Genomic DNA, 9,858 nt, shown 5'->3' on the forward strand with positions numbered 1-9,858 from the left:
AGGATGGGGAGGAGGGAGGGGTAAGTCGGTGACGGTCTAATTAAGGAACGTATGATAACGCCTCACGTCGGCAGTCAGGCTGCTGGCATTTCCTGGCCACGGGATGCTGCCAGCTTTGCCACCTCTGAGCTTGCCTCCGGACACTGGCCGCAGCCCCACTGGGCTGACGAGAGGTGTCCAAGTCCATCGTCCCACCTGCGTGTGTGCAGGGAGGTGGAAGCAGAAGCTTTAAGTTACCTTTTGCCTGGCCACTCACTGCTGGGTGTTCAAACACAGGTGTCTGCTGCTGTTGACACTGAGTGATAAGTGGAGACATTTTTTCCATTGGAAAGAATCTCAAGAATTTCCCTGTTCTCTTTTTATTCTTTTTTTTTTTTCCTTCTGCGTCGTGGTAAAGAGCCTGTTACCGGGGTGGAGTGGGGTGGCTGGCACGAGGCAGAGGTCGGACGGTGCTTATTTAAAAATTAGATCCCTGCTCCGTTCCCTTCTCACAGGCACAGCCACTCCAGCCCCAAGCTTCAAACACTTGTTTTAAATTAAAGTCCTCCTCCTCTTCTGCAACCCCAGCCACCTCTAGTAGCTGGTCCTCAGTGCTCTAGCCCCTGACTTGTAAGCTGGTTTCCCAAAACAGCGGCCAGCAGCCACCTCTGGGGATTAATTATCCCTCCAGAAGCAGAAGGAGCTGTGGCTCCTTTGGTACTGTCTGCACTGCTGAGGCTGAATTTGCACCTTCGCATCCAGGCTCGCCGTTCAACCCCCTCCTTGACCCCCTCAAAGAGAAGAGTACAACGCTCACAGCTTGGGGTGGCAGCTGGGAGAGAAGTGTTTGGATGTCAAATGTAAAAGCAACGCCTTCCCTAAAGGGAAAAAGCAGGCAGGAGCTGGGAGAGGGGCCCCTTCCCTCCCTCCTTGCCTGTCTCAGGGCACTGACCTGACACCATAAAACAACCCAGGCCCCGCCATGCCGTTACCAGAAAGTTCCTATTATTTTTTTGATTATGCTTACCCGTGTCTCAGCTCTATGTTTCAGGTCATTTCTTATGTCATTCAAGCTGGTTAGATTTTTTTCCTGCAGGAGAGATCAGGCCTGCCTTGCTGTGGTACACCCTGGGGAGCAGGGGGAAGACCCAGTGACACCCCCCCACACACACGTGCTCACATGCCCTCCCAGCACTGGGCACCACGGGGAAACCTCGCCTCACGAGGGGCTAGCTGAACATCCACATGCACACGTGCACACACATGTGAGTGCAAAGACAAGATGCTGAGATGCTCCCACGTGCACGGGCATGTCACTGCCCATGGGATCACCACCGGGCAGTGCTGCCCTCCCCCTGCCCCTTGCTTTCCCTGGATTTTGTTGGAAAGCACAAGCGCCACCAAGGCACCTCCAGCCCTCCTGCTGGTACCCGTGCCTGAGTGCATCTCTCCCTCTCGGGGCGACGGTGACACTAATAAGCAGGCATCATCCCTGCCAGAGGATGGAAAATACGAATGTTCTAAAAAAAACCCTGGTGCAGTGGAAAGCCAGGCGCAGGGGGACTAACCAAGCACCCGGGGACACCAGCTTAACTAATGCATTTGACGGGGCTTGGCCATCGCAGAAGTGACTAATTGCCTGTCTCCAGCTCCTCGCAGCAATTAGCAGCTCTGGTTATCAGCCACCTTCTTCCCTGGGAGCTGGGGGGGCATGGGGTGCCCACCACTGTGTTTCCTGGGAGCCTGGGCCAGCAGAAAGCCAGTCCACCCAGCAGGCCTTATTTTCACAGGTTATGTTATGAAACCCCCAAACCCTCACTGCAGTGCAACGTTGGCCTCTCTTGATGCATCTGCCTGTGGGCTGGGGAAATTTTGGCAGCAGTGAAGCGGGAGGGGTTGAGGTCCTTGCTGCAGACGCTGCCAGCGCTGCTGGAGAGCATGCAAACCTGGGGTCCAAAACTCATAAACTGCCTTTTTTCTTCCCAGATTTATACCTCCTTTCAACCCCAGCCCACTGTTTGGGGCTGCACATCCTTGCCCTTGGGACCCTGGGAGCTGCCCCGTGCATCCCTCCCATCCCAAGGGAGGGGGGTGATGAGGGCTGCAAGAAAAAGGCAAACAGGCATGTTTTGAACAGAAGAATAAAAAGGCCAAACCACAGATGAAATATTACCACTTCAAGGGGGAAAAATAGATAATGACATTAGTCACCACCCAGCAAATGACCTATAGCCTCCTCAGCCTGCAGTGGAGGCTATGAGAAGCCTTCCATCCTCCTCCTCCTCCTCCTCCTCTTTCTTGTCCTCCTGTCCCTGTTCCTGCCTGTTTATGATATGGCTTATGACAAAACAACTTATTAAAGGAATTACGTAACTGAGCTCCTAACCCTTTCCATGCTGGATTTTTCCAAAGCCTTATGCTTATTGGGTGCTGGAGACACCAGCGACCAGTCACAAGCCCAGCTGTGTGGCTGGTTGTTGTTGGGTTTTTTTTTAATGAGCCTTCAGCTCCTTAATTGCTTGCATGCTTTGTTGGGAAAGCTCAGTCACATGGGTGCAAAGGTAATCCAGGAAAAGTACTATCAGCATGCCCAATTACAGGGGCTGGCACTGCCTTTGGTATTGAACTCTGCCCACAACCTCGGGACCAGCATCCCAGGAGGTCACTCAGCAAAAGGGCATCTTCACAGTTCTCAGTGCAGACTGGCGCTGGCTCTCCAGCTCCTGGTCCACGTGCCCTGCAGGAAACGGCTCATAGCAGAGCCCACATGCCCTTTGCCCTGGGATTGTCCAGGAAGCCCACGTGATGGCCAAGGAGGTATGCGGGAGCCTGTGCCTAGGTACCGTATACTGCTTTCTGAAATGCCTTTGGCTGCCTGAGGCACCTACCCAGGGCTGGCAGATATGGTCCAGGACCTACCAGGGCAGCATCCTCTTGCAGAGGCAGCCATACCTTTACTGTGCACCACCCAGATGCACCAGGACACCGGACAGACCTCCCCAGGTCTGCCACCCCTTGCCAAGGGCTCACCATCAGCGGGGACCAGCCGTGCCCTGACTGGTGCGGTCGCTTCGATTCCATCTGGGAAGTTTGGACCAGCGGCTGGTTTCCACAGGCCACTTGGGCTGCACACCCCCAGTAACTCCCAAGGGACCAAGCACGGTGGCAGGTTTTGAGCCAAGCACCGTACAGACGCAGCGTAGAAAGCATGTCACGTGTGAGCGTGTGCTTGCATGGAGCACACGTGCATGAAGCAGCTGGGTGGGTGAGCCACGCTCCCACGTGCTGTGCATCAGGTCTGGAAGAAAATCATTACCTACTATTTCAGTTTGCTTGTTTCAGGCTTTGCTCCAATTTCTGTAAAACCAATAAAATCACCTGCAAAAAAACCACCAACAAAACCCAACCAAAAAAACTCCCTCTAACTACAGCCCGCTGGGTCACCTCACCCAGCCTCGAATCTCCTGGTAAACAACATGCATAATGACAGCCACCAGGCTTCTCTGAGCATCCACACGCTTGTAATATGTAACGCAGCATATGAAATCTATATCTCTGTATAATTAAGAGTGCTCAGAGTAGTGACTCAGACATTCCAGCGCTCTTTCTTCTTGTCGTCGCTGTGTGAAATATAACTTTAGTCATTTTTTCCAATGACTTTGGACTTTAAAAACAGTAATTAGCCAAGCAAGCTTGTTATCAGCTCCTGTCGGTAACCCGCCAGTCCTCCGCTGTGTTTTGGTCACAGGCAAAGCTTTGGCAGTCATTTCCCAAGGCTTGCTTTTGTCCAGAGGGCCGAGGCGGCCAAGTGAGCAAAATAGGTCCTAAACCTGCAAGCCCTTCCACACATCTTCATTTAAGCACCTGAACACTGAAGTAGCTCCAGACTGGGTCTTTACATAGCATGGTAAATAGCAAGCAAGACATGAAATAAAACTTTAGAGGCATCGTTTTCTCACTTCTCTTTCTAGTTATGGCTAGGCAGGCACTGAAGGATGCAAAGTGAAAATACTGTCCTTGCTAACAACAATTCTCCTACCATGCTTTTACAGTGGCTTTCATCTGCCTTGCTCACAATGCGCTTCACTCCCTGTACATCGCCACGTACCGCTGCATCCGCAGCCAGACGAAGGGCAATCTGCTCCTTACCACCGCTCACGGGCGTTCAGCCTACGGAACGCTGCACAGGGGGTTATGGAGCCTACGTTTCACGAGGAGACAGGCAAGGCCGCTGTTCCCTCAAGCATGCTGGCGGCCCCCATATTTTCTTCTCTGGTGGGACAGACGAGTTGCAAGACCAGAGCAGAGGAGGTTGAACCATCAGCCTCCCCTTGAAATCCATGGGAAGACGCTGGTCCAGCCAACCCGCACGGGTGAGCCACTGCTGGTAGCACTTGGACTGGCACGTGTGGGGACAGAAAAATGCTCAAGAGAAATACTGAAGTCCACAACATCTTAGTATGAAAAATTAGAGTGGAAAGAACAACTTTTCCTGAATAATTCAAGTGATTCCTGGTAAGTAGATTGGGCTTGTCTGCCGCTTGTTGCGGTGACACTTTGGTACGTGCAGAAAGACAGCAGCACTGTGCCAGACCCACCTGCAGCCAGAGGTTTCTTCAGGAGGGAAACCATGTGTATGGGAGCAAGGGAGCAAACAGGATCAAGCCCTACAGCTGGGCTGGCAACAAAAGACGGGGAGTGTATTCAACGTTCTCGGTCTCACTGCTTTCCTCAGCTCAGGCAGGATGAGCCTCATGAAGTTCAAGGGTTTGTGAACCTCTCTAGCTAATTTTGGGTTCAGAAAATGAGTTCACAGACCCCGTTTTCTTACACTTTGAACTATTTCCCCCTAGGAGAGACTGCTGCTATTTAAACCATATGCTTCCTGGGCTAAAGGGAGCCCCGCACTGTGTGGCCACACTTCAGGAAAGCTCCCTCCTGTGATGGGTAGCATCTCCAGCACGTGTCGGACTTTCAGCACGATCAAAGTCAATGGGATGTCCGTGGGTTGGGCAGTTGTGACTGGGAATGAGCGTGCCCCTGAACTGGACCTGGCTGGGAGGCAGAGGACAGTTCTGCCTTCCTCCCTACCCTGCTCCCCCAAGCTAAGCCAGCACAAGCAGCATGCAGGTGGCACAAGCTGCATGTGCTGTGCCCCTGCAACCTCTCCTTCCACCTTCATGGTCTTCATTGCACCCTCCTCCCATGTTTTCCTCATTCTTCCATTCCTCGTTGAGATTTTTTTTCACCTGGTTGTGTCACTTCATGTCACCAACACCTCGCTAGTTTGGGGTGGGTTTTTTTGGCGATCAAGGAATGTGAATTTTACAGTGAACCCAGTGCACTGGGTGCACACAGAATGGTTGGCCACGGATGTATAGAAATGCAGGAATTGACATGTGAAGGGGCCAAGAAGGCAGAAGTACAAAAGAAATTAAAAATGAGGTTCATCTCACCTAGCTTCAGCTACCTGAGAGTCAGGCATGCAAACCACATGGTAATCTACATCTTCTTGCTAATGGACCTCCAAGAAGTCTTTCTTTTCAGATAGGCTGTTAAAATGAATCACCTTCTGGAGGTGTTTACCTCCTGCTGTGGAGTACAGGAGAAGACTAAACAACTATCTCAGGCTAGACACCCAAGTTTTAATTGCAATGGAGGCAGTTCAGCATGACCAGCCCAATGCCAGGGTGGGAGGTGGCATCACAGGCTCTGCAGCTGGGAGCTTTGTGTTGGCTCCCTGGCTGAAACTCAGCCAAAAAAAACATCTCTCCTGACAGCAGTGTCTCTGGAGATTTCTTCTGATCAGGTTTCCTCAAAACTGACAGCTGTTTCATCCCACTGGGAACTTCCCCTGTAGACAAACATCTACGGTTTGTTGGAAGACAAAGGTATGGAAAGTCACTGATGGCAAGTCCCTACAAAGCACCAAATACTTAAGTTAAATATTATACTTCAGGCAAACTGTGGCCAGTCCTATTTTACAGAGGTCAGTAATAGTTACAGAGGTTTAGCTGCTCAGATTAAGCAAGGCAGAGAGAGGAGGAGGCCCTGGAGAAATCTCTTGGGCTGCTACTGGGAAAACCTAAAAGGATGCTGCATGGAGAGGAGCACAGGGGCAGGATGTGGTCTGTGAAACATGCTGCACCAAACACCTGCCGGGCAGCTCATAAAGGCCCTGGAATGGGCCAGGACAGCCTGAATATCTGTCCAGAAGTGCCAGCGGGGTGCATGGTGACACACAGCACGGCTCTCGCCTGCCCTATATGAATGCCCACAGGCCCTCCCCTGTACCGCACACAGGCACCTACAGCAGACCCAGACAGGGGTTGGCATCCGAGTGCTGCGGATTTTGGCAAACCCCATTCCAGCTCAGCTGAGCATCTCAAGGATAGACGGGTCATGAGATTGAACACTACAAAGTCCCTTTGTCCTCGGGTGCAGGGGATAATAACCCTGGCACAGATCGGCTGAGCCTGGCGGGGACTGACAAGCCCCTACAAAGCCTCCCCTCCGTTCCATCGTCGGAGCGAGTTTATGCACGAGGCCCTGCTCTAAAGCTCCCCGTCTCCCCCTCTCACGAGGGTATCCCAAATCCCATCAGCTGGACCATTACCAGATTAAACCTACCAGTTCAATGTCAGAATGTGCCAATTACTTAAAAGGCTGTGCAGAGGGTAAAGCAAGCTGTGGGCACCAAACCAGAAGAGGGTAGGAGGGCTGAGAGGCAAATCCCACATGCACACATGGGCACACATGTGCACGGCCATTTCAGCACACTGGAATGGGTTTCCCCACCCAAGGGTGCCTGGAGAGTAGCTCCACCTCTGCAGCTTGCCTGACCACCCAACTTCAGCCAGGTCAACTCCACCCCATGGGATACAAGGGTGTTGCCACCTTGGCCACCAAACAGGCACCGTTTTACCAAAGAGAAATCCCATGGCGGCTCTTGTGGAAGCAAGGGTCGGTCCTCACCCCCCCAGGCAGCATCCAAAGCAGACCTGACAGCCACAGCGCTGGCAACAACTGCAGTGGAAAGGAGGTGTCAAACACCGCTCAGGAAGGCTTGCGCTTGACAAATATTTGTTAAGCTAATTATAACCTGCCTGGCTCATGCTTCTGAATGCAGAGAACCTGTGGGGAAGAGCTTAAACCCCCCCAATAATGCAGCCACCCTTTTTTCCTCCCCTGGTGCAGCTGGAGAAAGCTGCAGTCCTGGGCTGTTTCCTCGCCCCAGCTGAGCTACTCCCAGCACGGAGCACAGGAGTGGGCTGTCAGGTGGCAGCGAACACGCTGGGATTTCATTCCCGTGTTTTCCCTTGTATTGATCCCCACCTTTGCAGGCCAGAGCCAAAGGCATCAGCCGCCAGGAGCCCAGAGGAGCTGGGGAAGCTGCCTCGCTGCAACCGGCCGAGGACCTGGCCGCTGCTCCATCCCTGCAGCTTGCAGCAGAGCCGTGTCTGTGTGCGTGCAGCTCCCAGCAGGTATGGCAGGGTATCGTGCACACCAGCATGTGGCCATGGAGCCACATGGGCCAGGGGGATGTTTGGGACAGAAGCACTTAGTGGCAGGACACACTTTGGGACTGATGGAGCAAGGAAATAGCTAGGCTCCTGAGCCAGCCAAGGGCAGAATAAAGAAGAAAGTATTGAAAATAAAAGCAGAGCTGCTATGACATTTTCATGGTTGGCTTCTGACATCCTCTCCCTCTCGTACACTTGACTTCCTTGCTTATTTTTATCAGATGAAGCCGATGTTTGCTGCTACGGTAACCCTGTGTGGTTACAGCTCTGGCAGTGAACAAGTGTTCAATGCATGTTTCCTTTGCGGCTTCCCTCCCCGCTCTGTCTTCCCACCCCTCAAGGCTCTCAAAATAGTGTCTTCGACTTTGTTATGCCTCAGTTGTGAACACTGCCTGTTGTGATGGGCAGGGGTTCACCCTTCCAGGCTCCACTCACTTGTTCCACCACCCGCTGCTGCCTTCCCCCTCTTCTTGACCTGCCTTTGCTGCCTTCAGTGGGCAAGGCATAGGTCTCTGAGCCCAAGCACGGGGCTGGGGTTTTTTGTTTTAATGTGGAAAAAGCACAAAACAACTCTGGGGCTGATAATGTCGTTCAGGGAAAAAAAGCTCTGCATTGACAGGATAAAGTCTGATTTGAATAAAAAAAAAAAAAAAAAAAAAAAAAAAGTACTTCCTTGCCTTGAGTCTGCTTCTTCCCCTTTTAGAGTCATTATAGGGATGGTGGGAGCAGAGGATAAAGGCTGGTGCTCTGCCCTACACTGTGGGGACCAGTTCATCTCTCAGGACTTCCCACCAGCCCCAGGCAGCAACGACCCACGTCTCCTGGGGGGGTACCAGAGCCTCATCAGTGGATTTATCCATCCTCCAGCCCCACCAAAGTAACTTCTGTTGATGGTGTTTCACTAGCAAGGGTTATGGCTTATTGTACTTGAAGACATTTTCAGGCTCTGAAGCTCTTCCCTGGTCAGTCTGTCTCCAGCTTTGGCACCCAAAGCACATGAGGGTATTACAAGCAGCTACCCCAGGCTTTCAGCTTGTGCTGTGGCCATCAGCGCAGCATGACAAAGCCCAGCCCCACTTGCCCCTTCCTCCAGGTGACCGTCCACCGAGCGAATGTTAGGAGCCCCAGAGTACCTCCTGCCTGCACAACCAGCCCTCCAGGCATGAAACCATGGAGCCACAAAGGCCCTTCGGCAGCGCAGCCCCCACTATCACACCTTACAGCCCCATCCCATCCTCCTCCCCTCCCTGCCTCACTTTGTGGCAGCTCTCATTTCCCCAGCTCTGCTCACCACTGTGTTCACGTACAGCACTGCCACCAGTCCTGGGCACTGCCTGGGCGAAGCAGGTTTCGCTGTGCTCGTTTCCCCGCCTCAGTTTGGGGCCTGAAACCTCCTCCCTCCCCCTCCTAAAAACAATGCTCACAAGCTTTCATTATTTTTATGACCGGGTTGAGCTTCCACTCAGACTGAAGCAGAGCCACCCTCCAGCCAGGCTCTCTCAGCCCTTTCTGAAGGTGGATGGTAGAAGAGACACCTTTTTAACCAGAGTGGCTGAAAAAACGATGCTGCTGTGCTCTCAACACTGCTGGCCACGATGAGCACTCAAGGGATGCCCCACACCGTCACCAGCAGCCCTTCTGCTGCCGGGAGCTCCAGCACACTTCACCCCTGCCCAAGCATACCCAGGGCAAAGAAACCCTAAATGGGTGACAGCAGTACCCACCCACCCCATCCCTTAATCCAGCTTTTCACCAGGAGACTCTGAAACACAGCAGTGATGACATTGCAGGAAGACACGTACCTGCAGCATGCTCCTAAAAGCACAGATGCCACCAACCACGGGGGCATTGGACAGGTGTATCATTAAATCCTGGGGTGCTTCTCTCAGGTCCAGGCCCACCCAGATCTTTGCTTTCCTAAAACTGTTCCTTTTCTGTTCAAACATAAGCAAAAAGGCATCATTTGAACCATGAAGCACCCAGACCTTTTCTCCTCCAGCAAGGAATTAGGGGAAGTAATTGATCTTGTTTATAGAGATGCTTGGTGCCCAGGATTGCTTTCTGAGAGCTCAGAGCATGTGCGTTACAGGCTGTTGCTCCTTGCATCCCGCTGCTTGTTCCAGGCGACTAGGCTAGCATTTGGGGGATTTTGCTTTGGTTTTGCTTCAAGGCATCTCAAAGCAGATCAACATCACAAGGATGAAACTCCATGTCCTCAGCTGCTGGGAACTTCCTACAGGGATTAAAACGGGAAGGAGACAGCTCGCCTGGTAGCTGGAAGAAGGCTGGTTCTCCTGTTGCTTGCAATGGTAAGGAGAAACGTGGTTACACCAGAGCAGGACTTGGCCCTGCATTA

Source organism: Falco cherrug, chromosome 13, assembly GCF_023634085.1.
Source record: "Falco cherrug isolate bFalChe1 chromosome 13, bFalChe1.pri, whole genome shotgun sequence".
NCBI classification, from domain to species: domain Eukaryota; kingdom Metazoa; phylum Chordata; class Aves; order Falconiformes; family Falconidae; genus Falco; species Falco cherrug.